General features: G+C 47.4%; 1 protein-coding gene across 1 annotated transcript in view; it reads right to left on the bottom strand.

The window, feature by feature from the left end:
• SV2A (synaptic vesicle glycoprotein 2A) overlaps nucleotides 1–16,504 on the bottom strand; it is a 51,263-nt gene extending 34,759 nt beyond the window's left edge. The window contains exon 1 of the mRNA XM_081840964.1: nucleotides 16,383–16,504. The gene's annotated coding sequence lies outside the window, so the exon portion shown is untranslated. The remainder of the gene's footprint in view (nucleotides 1–16,382) is intronic.
• Between the last annotated feature and the right edge of the window lie 4,365 nt (nucleotides 16,505–20,869).

Here is a 20,869-nt window from a genome sequence, read left to right as displayed (position 1 = left end):
ACCCTGTGGAATGCCCTCCCACCAGATGTAAAAGAGAAAAATAACTACCAAACTTTTAGAAGACATCTAAAGGCAGCCCTGTTTAGGGAAGCTTTTAGGTTATTGTATTTTAGTGTTTTGTTGGAAGCCGCCCAGAGTGGCTGGGGAAACCCAGCCAGATTGGTGGGGTATAAATAATAAATTGTTATTATTATTATTATTATTATTATTAATCAAACTAGTATGGCCAAACTGGCCAAAGGAGGAATGAGCATTTAGTGGATCTAGTGACAGCAGAGCATAACAAAAGCCTGCGTGTGGGAGTTCCATAGTTTAACTATACGGTGGCAGTGCTAAGTGCATTTTTTTTAAAATAATAATTTTTATTGAATGATTTTATGTTACAAAAAACATTACAACCACACTACCACTAAATATAATTGAGAAATAAAAATTACATACAGTGGTACCTCAGGTTAACTACTTAATTCGTTCTGGAGGTCCGTTCTTAACCTGAAACTGTTCTTAACCTGAAGCACCACTTTAGCTAATGGGGCCTCCTGCTGCCGCCGTGCCGCTGGAGCCCAATTTCTGTTCTCCTCCTGAAGCAAAGTTCTTAACCTGAAGCACTATTTCTGGGTTAGCGGAGTGTGTAACCTGAAGCATATGTAACCCGAGGTACCACTGTACATCAATATTTAGTTTGTTATTTGTTATTTACCGTCTTATTTCCTCCAAAACATTCCATACGAAACACACATATGCACAGACACACACACACAAATAAAAAATAATAATAAATGATAATAATGAAAGTAAATATTTCCCCCCATTTATCTTACAAAATCTTTTCTTCTGTCTTGACTTCCTGTCAAGTCCCTTCGCATATGTTTTATCTTACAATCGAATGTACACAAAACAATAAAACAATACAAAGCAGTGTTAAGTACATTTTTTGAAAGCTCCAGACTTATCCCCAGCCCCCCCTCCAAAAAATTATACCTCCAACACATAGTTAAACTATGGAACTCCCTCACACATGAAGCAGGGATGGCCAGCAGCTCTGAATACCAGTTGCTGGAAGCCACAGGAGAGGAGGGTCTTGCCCTTGTGTGAGGTTTTCTCACATCATTTGACTGGACCAGATGGACCCCCTTTGGCCTAATCCAACAGGACTCTTCCTATGTTAATAACATAGGATGCCCCCCCCCCCCGACAAAACCCAACCCTGAAAATGCCCACCTCCCTGCGTTAAAGACATCTGTTCTTCCTGCAGGGGAAGAACCATTTTAACATCCCCCAACAGGCAGCAGGCAAGCCCCAATTTCCAAAAACAAATCAAGCGTGCAATTTGCGGGAATGAAAAGGCCCAGACAACGAAGCTCCCTTGCTGCGGCAAGGGAGGAATAAACCTGCCATTGTATATTTTTAATATGCTTGTTATTCGTGAACTATGGCGCTGCACTCCTGAACTGTGAAAACTCAGCTGTTGTAAATAAAGCTGATTCTGGAGTTTTCGTTTTAGCAGAAGGGGATGAGTGTGTGTGTATGTGTGTGTGTTGGAGAGTGGGGAGGTACAGTGAGAAGTATTTGAATGGTAAAGGGAAAGGGACCCCTGACCATTAGGTCCAGTTGCGGCGCTCATCTCGCTTTACTGGCCGAGGGAGCCAGCGTACCACTTCCGGGTCATGTGGCCAGCATGACTAAGCCGCTTCTGGTGAACCAGAGCAGCACACGGAAACGCCGTTTACCTTCCCACCGGAGCAGTACCTATTTATCTACTTGCATTTTGACGTGCTTTCGAACTGCTAGGTGGGCAGGAGCAGGGACTGAGCAACAGGAGCTCAGCTCATTGCGGGGATTTGAACCGCTGACCTTCTGATCGGCAAGCCCAAGAGGCCCTGTGGTTTAACCCACAGCGCCACCCACGTTCTTCATTTGAATGGTAGGGCTATGCCATTTGACGTAGCACAGACAAGTATTCTCAGAGTGGACAGATTCCTCCAGGAAGACCACAGCCCAGTCATGGAGACAAGAGTTCTCACTGTGACTCAGAAGAACAGGGAATCATATAGAAGGGACCCCAAGGGTTATCTAGTCCAACCCCATGGAATGCAGGAATCACGGCTAAGGAATCCCTGGCAGATGGCCACCCAACCTCTGCTTACCACGTACCTATGGGACCGCCTCTCCTGCTATGCCCTGCAGAGGACCTTATGGTCCACAAATAACAACATTTTGGAGGTCCCAAGTAGCAAGGTGCTTAGATTGGTCTCAACTAGGGCCAAGGCCTTTTCAGTACTGGCCCCGACTTGGTGGAACGCTTTGTCACAAGAGACTAGGGCCCTGCAGGACTTGACATCTTTCCGCAGGGCCTGCAAGACAGAGCTGTTCCACCAGGCCTTTCGTTTGGATTCAGTCTGACCCTTATGTTTCCCTCCCCTTATGGTTTTGATCTATGGGCTACTTTTAAAATGAGGCTGCATTTTAAATTGCATTTTAACCTGTATTTTAAATTGATGGGGTTTCCCCCCCCCTATTGTTTTTGCTGTAATTTTACTGGTGTTAGCTGCCCTGAGCCTGGCTCTGGCTGGGGAGGGCGGGGTATAAATAAAATTTATTGTTGTTGTTGTTGTTGCCGGGGAGGGCGGGGTATAAATAAAATTTGTTGTTGTTAAAACAAAATTAAAAAAATCCTTCCAGTAGCACCTTAAAGACCAGCTAAGTTAGTTCTAGGTATGAGCTTTCGTGTGCATGCACACTTCTTCAGATACACTGAAACAGAAGTCACCAGACCCTTCTATATAGTGAGAAGGTGGGGGGGGGTATTACTCAGAAGGGTGGTGGGAATGGGTGATTGGCAGATAGCTGTGATGAGCCTGTTGACGACTCTTAACGACTGCAATAGGTCTTACAGGAAAAAGCAAGGGGTGAGAAGGTGAAAAATGGCTTTGTCATGTATAATGAGATAAGAATCCAATGTCTTTGTTCAGACCAGGTCTCTCCATGGTTTTAAGTTTGGTAATAAGTTGCAATTCAGCAGCTTGTTGTTGTTGTTTATTAAAAACCTCCAAGGAAGGAGAGTCCACCATCTTCCAAGGGAATCCGTTCCACTGTTGAACAACCCTCAGAAAGTTCTTTCCAAGGTTGAGTGGGAATCTCTTTTCTTGCCACTTGAATCTATAGGTTCAGACCCTGGCCTTCTGCAGCAGCCAAGCTTGCTCCATCTTCCGCGGGGCAAACCTTCAGATATTTGAAGATGGCTGTCATATGTCCTCTGCATCGTCTCTCCTGCAAGCCTTCCTGATATTGCTGGACCCCAACTCCTGGCCATTGCCTACGTTCTCTGCTAAGACCGATGGGAGTTGGAGTCCAGCAACAATATGGCCACATTACAAGTGAACAGTGAAGCCAAGCAGCCCATAACAAGCCCTACGTTTTATTAAAATTAAGCGGCAGTGTTTATCCAAGATGTTCGCATCGGGCTCACAGCCAGACAGGCACCCAGGCCGGGAGCCAAATGGCACCCGAAGGGGAGAAGGTGGGGAGATCTTTCCACAGCCTTGTTCAATGCCAGCCTTAAAACAAAGAGGAAGTGTTGTGTAGTGGTTAGAGCATTTGGCCTAGGAGCTGGGAGAGACCACGGCTCAGATCGCACACACTCAGCCATGAAGCTCACTGCATCTGACCTTCGGCCAGACACTGTCCCTCAGCCTGACAGGGTTGTTGTTGGGAGGGGGGTCTTAAATGACAACAGGGACCTGGGAGACCAGGGTTTGAATCGCCCCACTTAACCAACCTTGCAGAGTTGTCGTGAGGATTGAATGGAGGGGAGGGGAGAGCCATATACAGTAGTACATCAGGTTACAGACGCTTCAGGTTACACACTCCGCTAACCCAGAAATAGTGCTTCAGGTTAAGAACTTTGCTTCAGGATGAGAACAGAAATCGTGCTCCGGCGGCACAGCGGCAGCAGGAGGCCCCATTAGCTAAAGTGGTGCTTCAGGTTAAGAACAGTTTCAGGTTAAGTACGGACCTCCGGAACGAATTAAGTACTTAACCCGAGGTACCACTGTGCACCACCTTGAGCTCCTTGGAGAAAAGGGTGTGGTAGAAAGGCCATAAAATAAATGAACTGGGATTTTGTTGTGGTGGCAGTGGCAGTGTTTGTTGCTGCTTTCAATATTTTTTGTACCTCTATTTTAGATCCTGTGCTTTACATGGAAATTGTTTAATTTGGCTGTGTACTTTTTGGTGTTTTATTCATAGCCTGTTATTACTTTTGCTACGCTTATAATTATGTGATTTTTTTGTTTGTGCCGTTAATAATAATAATAATAATAATAATAATAATAATAATAATAATATATTATTTTTACCCAGCCCATCCGGCTGGGCCTCCCCAGCCACTCTGGGTGGCTTCCAACAGAGTATTAAAATACAGTGGTCTGTTAAACATTAAAAGCTTCCGTAAACAGGGCTGCCTTCAGATGTCTTCTAAAAGTCATAGAATCATAGAATCATAGAATCATAGAATCATAGAGTTGGAAGAGACCACAAGGGCCATCGAGTCCAACCCCCTGCCAAGCAGGAAACACCATCAGAGCACTCCTGACATATGGTTGTCAAGCCTCTGCTTAAAGACCTCCAAAGAAGGAGACTCCACCACACTCCTTGGCAGCAAATTCCACTGTCGAACAGCTCTTACTGTCAGGAAGTTCTTCCTAATGTTTAGGTGGAATCTTCTTTCTCGTAGTTTGGAACCATTGCTCCGTGTCCGCTTCTCTGGAGCAGCAGAAAACAACCTTTCTCCCTCCTCTATGTGACATCCTTTTATATATTTGAACATGGCTATCATATCACCCCTTAACCTCCTCTTCTCCAGGCTAAACATGCCCAGCTCCCTTAGCCGTTCTTCATAAGGCATCGTTTCCAGGCCTTTGACCATTTTGGTTGCCCTCCTCTGGACACGTTCCAGTTTGTCAGTGTCCTTCTTGAACTGTGGTGCCCAGAACTGGACACAGTACTCCAGGTGAGGTCTGACCAGAGCAGAATACAGTGGCACTATTACTTCCCTTGATCTAGATGCAATACTCCTATTGATGCAGCCCAGAATTGCATTGGCTTTTTTAGCTGCCGCGTCACACTGTTGGCTCATGTCAAGTTTGTGGTCAACCAAGACTCCTAGATCCTTTTCACATGTACTGCTCTCAAGCCAGGTGTCACCCATCTTGTATTTGTGCCTCTCATTTTTTTTTGCCCAAGTGCAATACTTTACATTTCTCCCTATTAAAATTCATCTTGTTTGTTTTGGCCCAGTTCTCTAATCTGTCAAGGTCGTTTTGAAGTGTGATCCTGTCCTCTGGGGTGTTAGCCACCCCTCCCAGTTTGGTGTCATCTGCAAATTTGATCAGGATGCCCTTGAGTCCATCATCCAAGTCATTGATAAAGATGTTGAATAAGACCGGGCCCAAGACAGAACCCTGTGGCACCCCACTAGTCACTCTTCTCCAGGATGAAGAGGAACCATTGATGAGATGGTAGTTGTTGTTCTCTTGGACATCTGGTGGGAGGGCGTTCCACAGGGCAGGTGCCACTACCGAGAAGGCCCTCTGCCTGGTTCCCTGTAACTTGGCTTCTCGCAGTGAGGGAAACGCCAGAAGGCCCTCAGAGCTGGACCTCAGTGTCCAGGCAGAATGATGGGGGTGGAGACGCTCCTTCAGATAAGCCATCTTGAGCATGGTTATAACTACAGAAAGCAGGCAAGCCAATAAAATTATGTTCACATTGGTATGTGAACCTTGGCTAAGACTTTACCGTTCTTCCAGACATCCTTACATAAGAACAGCCCTGCTGAATCAGGCCCATGGCACCCACCACCCAGACGCCTCAAATGGAAGCCCATGAGCGGGATTTGACCACCCGCCCTCCTCCATTATTTTGTCAAAACATTTGTTACCCCTCCTCAGAGGGCATCCCCCTGTTTCTAGACAGCTGAGCATTTAGGACGTTCGTTTATCAACAAACAGATGAAACTGAAATGAAAAGGAGGAGGGGAGGAAACACGTCACTGATAAATCCTGTGGGCCGTGAAATGGATTTTTAAATTTTATTGTAAATAGACCAACCGGCTGGTTCAAAGAATCTCTGTCCCACTCTTTTTATATATAATCGCCTGCCCCAGGGAAGAGGGGAAGCAAGGGGAGTCGGGGAAGGGATTTACGGGTATGAATGCAAGTAGCCCACAGTTTGCCAAGCAACCCTGCTCCCTCCCTCTCTCTCTCTCTCTCTCTCTCTCCTCCGCTCGAAATAGGATGCTATTTTTAAGCACTGGTAGCAGAAGCATGTCTGGTAGGAAGAGGAACAGGCAGGTTATACATGAACAGATGTCTGAGTATGGATGTATACAAGGTTTTTAAAAATACAAAACAGACATTTGTCCGGTCGCCTGTAGCAAGCTGAAAGGACCAGCCAGTGAATCTTGGAGCAGAATACACCTTTCTGATTTGTTACGTTCCCATTTACATGTCTCTAATAACTGAACAGGGGCACGGGTGGTGCTGTGGGTTAAACCACGGAGCCTAGGACTTGCTGATCAAAAGCTCGGCGGTTCAAATCCCCATGAAGGGGTGAGCTCCCATTACTCAGTCCCTGCTCCTGCCAACCTAGCAGTTCGAAAGCACGTCAAAGTGCAAGTAGATAAATAGGTACCACTCCAGCGGGAAGGTAAACAGCGTTTGCGTGCACTGCTCTGGTTCACCAGAAGCGGCTTCGTCATGCTGGCCACATGACCCAGAAGCTGTGCGCCGGCTCCCTCGGCCTATAGAGCTAGATGAGCGCTGCAACCCCAGAGTCAGCCACGACTGGACCTAATGGTCAGGGGTCCCTTTACCTTTACCTAATAACTGAACAAAGAAGTATATCATAGAATCATGGGATTGTAGAGTTGGAAGGTACCCAAAGAATCATCAAGTCCAACCCTCTGCAATGCAGGAATCCTGCTCATAGCCATCTCTGGGTGGGCTTGAACCAATAACCTTTTGGTTAACAGCCAGATGCACGACCCATTGTACCACCTGTAAATGCATGAATGGATTTATGAGTGTTGAGATATATATATATAAGGTGGGTTGGCTGGGTTTCTATAAGCCACTTGTCTGAATGTCTGTGGTGAGTCGAAACTGATTCCAGAGAACCAGACATCTTAAACTAAAATATGCCTTTTTCTGTTGGTTATGTCCCCATTTCCAGGCCGTCATGGATACTAGCCAAGCAGAGCCAGCCCTATCTTTCGCTCGGGAAACCAGAGTTTAATGGGTCAGAAAGGGATAGCTAAGTTGCTAGAGCATGAGAATCTTAATCTAGAGGTCATGGGTTCGGGCCCCACGTTGGGCAAAAATATCCCTGCATTGCAGGGGGTTGGACTAGGACCCTCAAGGTCCCTTCCGACTCTACAATTCTGTGATTCTATGATAATGCACCCTGCATAGTTTTGGACTACAACTCCCATCAGCCCCCAGCCAGTATGGCAAAACTGCCCGCTCTGGCAAACCCATACTATCTGGGGGCCTGATGGGAGTTGTAGTCCGAGAAGATCATCTAGGGGGCACCAGTTTGGGAATAGCTGGTTGGATGAGTGGGTTTCCTCAGTTGGGAACTGAAGTGTACACATAGATCATCCCTGGGGTTGCAGAGATATTTGGAGAGGTCAGGAGAGCCCGAACCAAAGGATTGACTATGCTCAATTACAGATATGCCTTATCTATCTATCTATCTATCTATCTATCTATCTATCTATCTATGGGACGTGGGTGGTGCTGTGGGTTAAACCACAGAGCCTAGGACTTGCCGATCAGAAAGTTGGCGGTTCGAATCCCCGCAACGGGGTGAGCTCCCGTTGCTCGGTCCCTGCTCCTGCCAACCTAGCAGTTCGAAAGCACGTCAAAGTGCAAGTAGATAAATAGGTACTGCTCCAGTGGGAAGGTGAACGGTATTTCCGTGAGCTGCTCTGGTTCGCCAAAAGCAGCTTAGTCATGCTGGCCACATGACCTGGAAGCTGTACGCCGGCTCCCTCGGCCAATAAAGCGAGATGAGCGCTGCAACCCCAGTCGGTCACGACTGGACCTAATGGTCAGGGGTCCCTTTACCTTCTATCTATCTATCTATCTATCTATCTATCTATCTATCATCTATCTATCTATCTATCTATCTATCTATCTATCTATCTATCTATCTATATCTCTTTATCTAGAGCAGTTGTACCGTGCTCTTCAGCCAAAAAGTCTCCTAGTGCCTTACATACACTCAAAACAATACAGTCCCTGCCTGTGCAGCCTTCCATTCTGAAAAAGAATAACACACAAGAACTGAGAGCTCGGTTGCACTCGGTTGCAGGTTCGATCCCTGTACGGAACAGCTGCATATTCCTGCATTGCAGGGGATTGGGTCCCTTCCAATTCTACAATGCCAGGATTCTATGAAAAAGGGACTGGGAAAGAAATATTTTTTAAAAATAAAAATAAAAACTCAGGCACTAGTTTCTAAATATTTGTTCCTCTAAGGAGAAGCTGGTCCAGTTCATTTAGAGAAAACGGGAGGTGCCAATGATAGAAGTGTATAAAATTACAAGTGTGAGAGAAGTTCTTCTTCTATCAAAGCACTAGAACTCCTTGGACATCCACTGAAGGTAAATATGGGGAGATTCAGGATGGATAAAAGGAAGTCCTTCTTCATGCAGGGCAGAGTTAAACTTTGGAACCCCCTCCCACATGAAGCAGTGATGGGCACCAATCTAAAAAGGTAAAGGTAAAGGGACCCCTGACCATTAGGTCCAGTCGTGGGCGACTCTGGGGTTGCGGTGCTCATCTCGCTTTATTGGCCGAGGGAGCCGGCGTACAGCTTCCGGGTCATGTGGCCAGCATGACTAAGCCGCTTCTGGCGAACCAGAGCAGCGCACGCCGGAGCAGTACCTCTTTATCTACTTGCACTTTGATGTTTTTTCGAACTGCTAGGTTGGAAGGAGCTGGGACCGAGCAACGGGAGCTCACCCCGTCGCGGGGATTTGAACCGCCGACCTTCTGATCGGCAAGTCCGAGGCTCTGTGGTTTAACCCACAGCACCACCCACATCCCTAGATTCAGGATAGATAAAAGGAAGTCCTTCTTCGTACAGCGCAGAGTTAAACTTTGGAACTCCCTCCCACATGAAGCAGTGATGGGCACCAATCTAGATGGCTTCAATAGAGGGTGGGGCTATCAATGGCGACTGGCCATGAAGACTATGCTCTGCCTCCACAGTAAATGCTCCTGAATACCAGTCGCTGGGAACCCCAAGAGGGAAGAATGGTCTTGTGTTTGAATCCTACATCCGGGTTGGCCACCGTCAGAACAGGAGGCTGAACTAGATGGGGGGGGGGAGCCTTTGGCCTGATCCTGCGGGCTCTCCTTACGTTCTTAAAACTAATAAAATGAAGTTTCCGCTTCCTATCTCTCCCACAGAGGCAGCTTTTCCCAGGTGACAGGAGAGGAGCCCCGGTGGAGCTGGGCTGCCAAAGCAAAGCTTCCATGTAGAAGAAATTGCAGTTTGGGGAACAGACGGGCACCAAGCAAGACAGGGAGCAGATCAGAGAGCTGAGCCATCATCTGCTAGGAAATTCTCTCTTTTTCTCTCACGATCCAATGTGGGGCAGTGGGTCTCTTGCCTGCTATGAGAACAAGGCGTCTGCCTCCGACGAGACCAGAGTTGTGCACATGTAAATAAACCAAATAATTACAGACAGACTGGAGGCCAAATCCCTGGTCCCTGGGGCTTTCTGCTGCTCGGGGAACAGGTGGAACAGCAGGTATGGTTTGAGCCAGAGGGAAAGTATGTCTTGGCTAGTAACTCTAGAGTTACTGGGAAGCTAGCGTGGCGTAGTGGTTAGAGTGTCAGGCTAGAGCCTGGGAGACCAGGGTTCGAATCCCGCATTCGACCACAAGACTCATTAGGTGGCAGTCACTGCCTCTCAGCCTAGCCTACCACACAGGTTGTTGTTATAATAATAATAATTTATTATTTATACCCCGCCCATCTGGCTGGGTTTCCCCAGCCACTCTGGGTGGCTTCCAACAGAATATTAAAATACAATAATCTATTAAACATTAAAAGCTTCCCTAAACCTTCAGATGTCTTCTAAAAGTCTGGTAGTTGTTTTTCTCTTTGACATCTGGTGGGAGGGCGTTCCACAGGGCGGGTGCCACCACCGAGAAGGCCCTCTGCCTGGTTCCCTGTAACTTGTTGTGGAAGTTACTCCAGGAGGGGGAGAACCATGTTCACTACCTTGAGCTCTTTGGAGGGGGGGGGAGGTAGGATATGAAGGCAGTGAATGAATAAATAAACTTTTAATGGTTTTGGCAGGGTACCTCCAGGCTGTCGGAGTTACTTGGGAGAGATACCAGCGAACGCTGCAAATTCAGGTTTGCACAATTTAAGTGGGTCAAGGCTCATCCTGTCACCGCGGCACAACAAATCCATTCCTTTTAAAAAATAATAATAATAAAGAAAGTGACATTTTGCAGTTTGGACGAATGACTTAACAGGAAGACGTGCAAATGCCCCATAAGAAAATCAGAGTGGAGGCTCATTGTCACATGGCCAACCCCGTAAACAAAATCAGAACAAACGCTCAATAAATGCTGTGTGTGGCCTAATCTCCCCGTAAGCTCTGGCCAAAGAGGGTTATTTATTTGTTTCATAAAATTAAACACCACTTGGTGTTTTAAAAAAAACAAAAACAACACCAAACTTAAAGCAGTTTATGAAATGGATAGAGCGATTAAAACGATCGGTAAGAAAAGGGAAGGATGCCACTAATGTCCATCTGCCTATTCACAAATAGAAACATGCTTTTTAGGGATGTTCAGAGATATATGCTGAAATTCTGATTTCCAAGGAATGCAAATAAGCGCAGGAGGTTTCTAGTGGAGATGACGGGAATCCAAAACGGGGTGGTGAGTGGAGGAACGAGAGGGAGAAAATGCTGACACAAAGGGTAAGAGAAGGGACAGGATTGTACCATAGGGGACGTCAGAAGACGCCTAGAAACAGGTCCCTTTCACAGACCCTCTAAGTATCCCTATTTTTCCAGGGCCGTCCATTCCTGTTTTAGAGAAGCTGTCCCGGTTTCTGATTTCATCCCGGAATGCCCCACTTTTCCTTAGGATGCCCCTCTCCTTCAGCCTCAGTTGTCCAGCCTTTAAAATGGGAACATAACACTGTCCTCGCCTCTCGACAAAATATAAAATAAGATAAATCCTGGATTTGCCGGGGGGGGGGGATGAACTATCAGTTGCTAACGTTGGGGCTGTGTATTTAGCTAGCAAGGTGCTTGCCATCCTTCTGGGCCTAGCAGGTGAGACAGCATCTTGCAGACACACACCCACCCACCCTGGGCATGTAGGCAAAGAGTTTTAAGGACCCCCTCCCTCATTTCATAGGGTGGGGGGGAGGAAAAGGTCTAGGCATCTAATGTCAAGACCATGGGTAGGCAAACTAAGGCCTGGGGCCGGATCTGGCCCAATCGCCTTCTAAATCTGGCCCATGGACGGTCTGGGAATCACCGTGTTTTTACATGAGTAGAATATGTCCTTTTATTTAAAATGCATCTCTAGGTTATTTGTGGGGCCTGCCTGGTGTTTTTACATGAGTAGAATGTGTGGTTTTGTTCAAAATGCATCTCTGGGTTATTTGTGGGGCATAGGAATTTGTTCATTTCCCCCAAAAAATATTGTCCGGCCCTCCACAAGTTCTGAGGGACTGTGGACCGGCCCCCGGCTGAAAAAGTCTGCTGACCCCTGGTCAAGACGGTAGGTGCAGTTTGGACCCCAGCCTCCCAAAATTCGGGCAGCCACTTTGCTTTCTATTATATGAAGGAAATATATGGAGAGCCAGTGCATAAGAAGGGGTTAGAATGCTGAACTAGGCTCTGGGAGACCAGGAGCAGTGGCGGACTTTGGGGGCTCAAATTTCACCAGGGCCCCGAATTTGTGCCAGGCCAAAATTCGTGCAAAATTCGTTCCTCTCGTGCTGCATTCTACACCACGGTTGTGGCAGCCGAACAGTGAAACCACATCAGCCGCCCTACCCTAAAACTGCCTCTGCTGGGTTCAAATCCCCACTTGGTTATAAAGCAGACTTATGCTGTGGCATTGGGAGCCGGTCACTGCCTCTCTCGGTCTCACCAAGGTGTGGCGCTGTGTGTTAAACCACAGAGCCTAGGACTTGCCGATCAGAAGGTCGGCGGTTTGAATCCCCGCCACGGGGTGAGCTCCCGTTGCTTAGTCCCTGCTCCTGCCAACCTAGCAGTTCGAAAGCACGTCAAATTGCAAGTAGATAAATAGGTACCACTCCGACGGGAAGGTAAACGGCGTTTCCGTGCGCTGCTCTGGTTCGCCAGAAGCGGCTTAGTCATGCTGGCCACATGACCCAGAAGCTGTATGCCGGCTCCCTCGGCCAATGAAGCGAGATGAGCGCCGCAATCCCAGAGTCGGTCACGACTGGACCTAACGGTCAGGGGTCCCTTTACCTTTAGGCTGTGGTGTCACCTACCTCACAGGGTTGTTTATTTTATTTTTAAAAATACCTTTCATTAAGGTTTCTAGAGAAAAATACAAAACTTAATATATTTTTCCCTTTTCTATATATATATATAGGAAAAAACCAAACCAAGACTTTTATCTAGATAGAATCAAAACACAAAAGGGAGGGGGAGGGTCAATAGAGAAAGAAAAATAAATGAATAAAAAGTGTAGAAAAGAGGAGTGAAAAGGGAAAGGTAGAAAAAGGTTGCTGTGGGGATTAAATGAGGAGGGGGAGAAGAATCGCATGACCCACCTTGGGCTCCTTGAAGGGAAATGATGGGATACCAGGGCAATAAATAAAATAATAAGTTGAGTACTTGGGAACTGTGGCTCTGTATCTGGAATAAGGTTCTTGGGGGGGGGGAGGGGACTCAGAGCCACCCACCAGCTCTCCAGCTGCCATCTCTCATCTCTGATAACTTAAGGTGGTTATCCAACTAAGTCCTGCTTAGTGAAGTCAATGGGCCTACATGAGTCACACTCATCAACTTCAGTGAGTCTGCTCTGCATAAGACTGGCATTGAAGAGACAAGCCTTAGCATTCATCGGGGTTTCGATTTTGTCTGGAAATCCCATCTGCCATTGAAACTGCCCATTTCTTTGCTCCAGATCCACAGATTACATACAACCTGTCTGCCTTGTGTCCCACAGAACTCAATGGGAGCCATTTGGAGCTCAACCTGTCTCTCTTATCTGCATGACCCGAACACCCTTAAATCTGCATGGCCCCGCCCAGGGCTCCGTTCGTCACACTGAAGTGTAACACCGAGACCGGAAGCGGGTTTTGAAAAGAGAGGACAATGCAGGGAAATCGTTGTACATGCTGTGCATTGGCTGTGATTCCTGCATTGCAGGGGGTTGGTCTAGAGGACCTTTGAGGGTCCCTTCCAACGCTACAATTCTCTGATTCCGTGTCCCCCTATCCTCGCTTGAATTAATTCTGAGTGCAGAGGCGTTCATTTTTACCTTCCCTGACCCCTTTCGAATGTCACAGCACCTCCTCCTGAGCCTACGTATTTATTCATTTATTTATGTAGAATTGACAAAGCGCTTGATTGCAGACCAAAAGCTCAAAGCGGTTTACAAAAGAAGAAGAAGATAAAACCGTAACATCATCACTGGAAAGAAATTAGCAGCAATGATTTCAAAGTCTTTTGAATAGTGAAAATAGCAACAGACCAAACACAGAATTAAAACTTGCATCAACTGTCTATAAACACCTGAGCAGGCCTGGTTTTTTTTTTAAAAAAATGTTTAGCAGGTGCCAAAAGAGTGCAGGGAAAATGTCACTGCTTGATATCAATAGGCAGGGAGTTCCAAGGTATAGGATGAATTCTGAATAAACTGGTGGTATAGAAAGGGCCTTGGTTGAAGAGGCACACACACACACACACACCTGTGCACATATTGAAACGAACACATACTTAGAAAGAAACCAAAAAAGAGAGCACAAGAGAAGGCCCCACTGCAATATATCAAGCGGCAGGGAGTTCCAAAGTTTAGGATGGTTGCTGAATAAACCGGTGGTCTAGAAGGGTCCTTAGCTGCAAGGCACACGCACACATGCACCTGTGCACAAATGCAAACAAACACTTATGCAGAAAGAAACCTAAACGTGTGCAATGAAAGTGCTTGCCTGATATCAATAGGCAGGCAGTTCCAAAGGTGCTAAGTGCATTTCCTCCCTGCCTCTGCACATGCAGGATGCTGAATGGGCCTCTGAAGCCGAATTAGGCCCGTTCAAAGGTGCCTGCATCAGCTGTCTCCTCCGATGGGATATGCTTGTACGTGTGGGTCCTTTGCAACCATCTCTGTGTGTTACCGAACCCAACTTTTGAAACCACAATGAAAGGAAGACAAACACAGCATCTGCAGGGCCTAGTGTTTGGCTTGACAAGGTCACCCACTGAACCACAGCTTTTTAAAAAAAGAAAAACCACATCTTTGCATTCTCCCTCCCTAATTCATTGCCCTCTGATGACTGATTTAAAAGCACACAACACGGATCCAGAGAGAGAGAGAGAGAGAGAGGAAGGACACGGGATATTTATCATGTTGTATTGACCGACTCGGCCAGGAAAGAACTGGCATACAAATTAAAATTAAAACATCAAAGCAGGAGCAGTCACGTGTGGGCTCTCCCCCCCCCCAACCAACATCTACCCCCACCCAATTCTTCCATCCGTTTTGCAATCATATTTGGAAGTCGGGATCTGTCTCAATCTTCTCCCTCACCCCCCAAAATGCTGATCAAACATAGCTTCCCCACCCCAGGAGTCCAATGACCTTATTTCAATATCACAGCAACATCCCCCCCCCAAAAAAAACCCTGTAAGGATGCTAACGAGTCAAGGGACCTGGGAGGGGAGGTTAAAATAATATATAATGGCTGGAAATGATGGGGGGGTTGAGAGAGAGTGGTCACCCCCTTTAGGAAATCTCTCCTCCCCGCTTTGTTAGCGTAGCAAAAGAAAGATTCCCGAACCCACCAATTTTCAAAGGCAGCGGGGTAAAATAGTTTTTAAGAGATCTGAAGCAGCGGAGGGGGGAATGAGAGGTTCTCAAAATTCGGAAGCCAGAGGAAGACCCCCAACTCCCCACCCCACGCCTGTCCCACATTTTCCTTGAATGACATATCATAAGCTTCAATTCCAGCCTCTAAATGTCAAAACGCCCTGATTTTCTTTAAAATAAGGGAACCCTCTCCAGAAGGCTGAAATTAAAACCTTCCTCAGCACATCCCACACAATCCAGCCTCTCTTTAAAAAAAAAATGGGTATTTTTAATTTCTGGCATTTCCTTTCCGCCATCCGTTCTCCAGGCTCATTCCGTTCATACAGATGGTGTATGTGGCAAGGAGATTGTTGCCGGGGGCGAGATATCAGAAACAACCTCCCCTGAGTGCCCCCCACACCCCACAATCAAATTATTTGGTGGGCCCTGGGAAGACAGGGGGGGATCCAGTCTGCAGAAAGATGAGCGCAGAGTTAAGAACAGCCGCTACCACTAAACACCCCGAATTTGCAATTCTGAACACCCCCAAGGTCATTCCGAGCTCTGTGTGCACACACTTCAGTCCTTCCGAATTTCAATATCCCCCCCCCTTTTGCAAAGCCGGATATAAAGAAAACCTCCCGTAAAACCGAGATGCCAAAGTCAGAAAGCCTTATCTTCCCTTTGCCAACTATGGCTCCCCACATCCTGACAGCCAAGAAAGATGAAGGATGCCATAAGAAATTGGCGGGGGGGGGCAGGCGAGAGGAAGAGAGACTTGCAGAAATTCAGGCCGAACCCAAAGGCAAGGTTTTCCAGGACAAAATGGCCACAGCACCGAGGGAGAGATGTGGTGGTGTAATTTGGGGGGGGGGGGTTGCCACGCCACCCACCCTCAACAAGGTGGCGGGAAAAGGCAGCCAGGCAGGCACCTTAGGAAGAGAGCGGAGATAACCCTGCTTACCTGCTCCTGTGGTACCCAGACGCAGCTCTCCTCCTATCTCAGGCGCTCACCATCAGCCGGCAAAGGATGCTACTGCAACCAGGATGCAGGAGGAGGGAAGGACCAGAGCTGGCGGGAGGGAGCAGCGTTAACACTGCAGCTTCCAACGAGGAGAATGAGGATGGGAGAGTCCATTGTGGCAGGGAGAGGAAGGGAGGGGCGGGCAGGCGAAAGAGAAGGGGTTGGTGGGGGGGGTGTGATGCAGTAAGGGGTTCAGGACCAAGCAAAATTGGGCAGATTTGGGGGAGAGAGAGAGGAAATAATCTTCCCCACCCCCTGCGCTCAGTTACCTTCGGTCTCCGTGCTGGAGGACCTTTGCAAACTCAGGTTTCTGCAGGCTCAGAGATATTTTTTTCGTTTTAACCCCAAAAAGGGGAGTCCAAGTGACTAATGGCCTCGTTAGGCAGTTCCAGCTGACGGTGTGGTTTTTCCTTTCTTTTTCTTTCTTTCTTTCCCGGTGGTGCGAAGGGAAAAGCGAAACAGAACAAAAAAGGGGGAAAGCTTTTTGCTGGTAGATTCCCTCCGAAAGTCCCCAGAATGGGGAAGAAAGGGTTAAATGGTGAGGAAAGGAAGGGTTAAATGGATGCGGGTTTAAATTAATCTCGTTTTTCTTTTATTTTTTTAAAAAATGTTATTCATTTATTTGTTGCATTTTTGTTCCACGTTTTCGTCTCCAAAGAGCTCAAGGTGACGAACGTCGTTCTACCTTCGTCCTCCTTGAATTCCACACAACAGCCCTAGAGGTAGGTTGAGATGAGGGGCAGTGACTGCCTCAAGGTCACCAGTGCTGGATTTAGGGCAGTGTGGGTGGTTCCCATGCACAAGGCGACGAGCCGAGGGGGGCGCAAAATTGAGAAGACCCATAACTGAGAAGATCTATTTGGGGGTGACAATTTTTGGCTGCACTCAGGGCGCCATATTACCAGAGATTATCAAAGTCTGCTCCGAGGTCACCCAGGGTGTGCTTCATGGCCAAGTGGAGATTTGAACCCTGGTCTCTCCTGGATCCAAGTCCTACACTCTAACCACTGCACCACCCTAGCTTTCTGGTTGCGGGGAAGGAAGAAAACAGAACAAAGAAGTTCCTTGGTTGATGTCAGTAGGAATTGATACATAGCCACAGTGCCTCCTCCAACAGGATATTTTAGCCTGCCAGCGGAAGGGAGTCAGTCTAACCTCGTTTGGGAGGCAATCCTATAATCTGGGGCAGCCACAGAAAAGGCTCTGTCCCTTGGGTCACCACCCACTGTGCCTCTGATGTAGATGGGACCAAGGGGAGAGACTCATCCGAGAATATTTGGGCAGGTTCGTATAGGAAGATGCAATCTTCCAGGTAGCCTGGGTCCAAGGCAATATATACTTAAGACCATGGGTAGGCAAACTAAGGCCCAGGGGCCAGATCCGGCCCAGTTGCCTTCTAAATCCAGCCTGCGGGCAGTCCGGGAATCAGTGTGTTTTTACAGGAGTAGAATGTATGCTTTTATTTAAAATGCATCTCTGGGTTATTTGTGGGGCATAGGAATTCATTCTTTTTTTTTTTCCTTTCAAAATATAGGCCGCCGCCGCCCCCCCCCCCAAGGTCTGAGGGACAGTGGGCCGGCCCCCTGCTGAAAGAGTTTGCTGACCCTTGCTTAAGACCGTCTCTAAGCGGTCTACAGAATAATGAATACAGTGGTACCTCGGGTTAAGTACTTAATTCGTTCTGGAGGTCTGTTCTTAACCTGAAACTGTTCTTAACCTGAAGCACCACTTTCACTAATGGGGCCTCCTGCTGCCGCCGTGCCGCCGGAGCATGATTTCTGTTCTCATCCTGAAGCAAAGTTCTTAACCCGAGGTACTATTTCTAGGAGTCTGTAACCTGAAGCATATGTAACCCAAGGTACCATTGTACATTGAAACTGAGAAACTACAATATAATGCACTGCTATCTTACACAGCACTACAATGCAATGGCTTTAAAGAAGATAATCCCCCCCCCCCAAAAAAATTGAAACTTCAGAAGGCACAGCATCCTCAGAACCACTCCACTTTGTCATTTAAAAAAAATCAAGTTCCTAGTCCCTGTTGCTCAAAAGAGCAGCAGTGAAGTTTCCATTAAAGTGTGAGAGGTCTTCAACCACTGCTATTGAACACCTCTTTGCTCTCTGACTCATGAAACCAAAACAAGACAAAGTCTCCAAATCCACTTCATCCGCATAGATCACCCAGATCCTCTGAATTAATTCTTGCTTTCCTGGTGCAGAAATCTTGTGCCCTTGGTATACTACGAGCCTTTGGATACTCTAAAATGAGAGATGGGAATCCTCTGTCTGGAGGATCCACGTTTCCACAAATAAGATCCTGAATGCTGAGAGCATTTGGAAGATACATAAAGGGGTTTTTCTTCTGTGGGGTTTCTTCCGCGAAGTGGTTGTGTGTGCGTCTTGGCATAGCCAATGGAATAAACCTGCTTCCCATTTCTGCTGCTAAGTGACAGCTAGGGAGAACCAAAGGCTGGTTCTCTGAGCCGAACCGATGGATTAGTCCTGCTTCTCTTTCCCTCCCTCTGCACTGCAGCCTGGTTGGAACTTCAGCCCTCAAGTTCGGGATGGAGAACGATACGATACGATACGATACGGTACGGTACGGTACGGTACGGTACGGTACGGTACGGTACGGTACGGTACGGTACGGTACGGTACAATACAATACAATACAATACAATACAATACAATACAATACAATACAATACAATACAATACAATCTTCTTTATTGTCATTGTCCCATACAGAACAACGAAATCAAAATAAAAATCTACGTAAGACATTCAAAACCAACAAGCCTGCTATCCCAGCTATCCCAACCTGGTTAGCCCCCTAAAAACACTGATACCCCATTTTAAAAATACAATATACTCCTATACAGACTCCTTAAAGGTAAAGGGACCCCTGACCTTTAGGTCCAGTCGTGGCCGACTCTGGGGTTGTGGAGCTCATCTCGCCAAGGGAGCCCGCGTACAGCTTCCGGGTCATGTGGCCAGCAGGATGAAGCCGCTTCTGGCGAACCAGAGCAGCACACGGAAATGCCGTTTACCTTCCCGCTTGAGCGGTACCTATGTATCTACTTGCACTTTGACGTGCTTTCAAACTGCTAGGTTGGCAGAAGCAGGGACCGAGCAACGGGAGCTCACCCAGCCGCGGGGATTCCAACCGCCGACCTTCGGCAAGTCCTAGGCTTCATGGTTTAACCCACAGCGCCACCCACGTCCCTATAAGAGACTCCTTAGGTAAAGGGAAAGGGACCCCTGACCATTAGGTCCAGTCGTGACCGACTCTGGGGTTGCGGCGCTCATCTCACTTTACTGGCTGAGGGAGCCAGTGTACAGCTTCCGGGTCATGTGGCCAGCATCCTGAAGCAAAGTTCTTAACCCAAGGTACTATTTCTGGGTCAGCGGAGTCAGTAATCTAAAGCGTATGTAACCTGAGGTACCACTGTATCTGAATCAAGTATTCCATGGCTTCCCTTGACAGCGTTCTAAGACAGGCTTCCTCAACCTCGGCCCTCCAGATGTTTTTGGCCTACAACTCCTATGATCCCTAGCTAGCAGGACCAGTGGTCAGGGATGATGGGAATTGTAGTCTCAAAACATCTGGAGGAGGGCCGAGATTGAGGAAGCCTGTTCTAAGATGTCAGCTAAAGGGCAGAATGGGAAACAAGCTTAGAGCTTGAGGACTAGAATCCTTGCTCCGTTTTGAGCTGACTGTGCCCACTCCCTCGCTCCCATGCCATTTATTTGACCCTCCACCTGCTGCGGAGAGTGTGTGGGTAATCTCCACACCCACTCTCCGCTTTTATTTTATTTTAAAGAGCGGTTCTGAAGTGTCGGTTCCGTTCCGAGTGGTAAAACCCCACGGGGGGATTTGGAGCGGCTGCTTTCTCAGCGTAACGAGGAATTATAGCATCCGTGCAGGGCCGATAATCGCTCACTTAATAGCTTTTCCTTCTGCCGCTCGAGGGAGAGGATCTTTAAAGAGCAGCCCTGGCAAAGGAGCCATTTGGCTGCCTTCGCTTGGCTGGTGATGACTCACAGAGGCAGCGGAGATGGATGTCTGGGCTGGGCCAAGGAGGTGGCTTGACGGAGAGGATCTGTCCACGGCTGGCAACAGGCTCTAGGCTAGCAGGAGATGAATGGATGGGGCCTGCGATGGGTCCACAATCTACCGGGGAAATCCCTCCAGCTGTATAGCCTACCAGCAAAATCCATGGTGAGAGGCAATGGAACAGATTGCCTTGGAAGGGGACACAATCTTCTTCCTAAACAGAGGGTGGCTGGCCATCTGTTGGGGACCTGTTAGTTGTGATTCCTGTGATGACCTTTGAGGGTCCCTTTCATAGCTATAATAATATTAGAAAACTTATTTACAGACATTAGTTTACATGACATTTCCTCAGGCTAAGTTCCCGTTTCCAATCAAACTTCACATTTAACACTGTCTGTCACTGAGACAGCTCCTGAAGATGCAAGCAGACGGCTCCTTGATAGGCCCATGACAGGGCCGATGTGATAATTCGCTTTCAATCCCCTTCACTTTGCTGTCTCATTATGCCTAATCTACCTGCCTGCAAGATCCTGAGGGGAAACAGTGACCCTTTGAATCCAGAAAGTCAAAGAGTCCAGGCTAGAGTCTGAGGTACAGTTCATAATTGTTGTAATTCCACCATTAAACAGAAGGCAATGAACTCAAATATAGAGCATATCAGTTTTTTCTACCTTTTATCAGAAAGCAATTAATGCTG

Source organism: Podarcis erhardii (genome assembly GCF_964252035.2).
Source record: "Podarcis erhardii genome assembly, chromosome: 15".
In the NCBI taxonomy this organism is placed as follows: Eukaryota; Metazoa; Chordata; class Lepidosauria; order Squamata; family Lacertidae; genus Podarcis; species Podarcis erhardii.
This window is presented reverse-complemented; position numbering and strand designations above follow the sequence as displayed.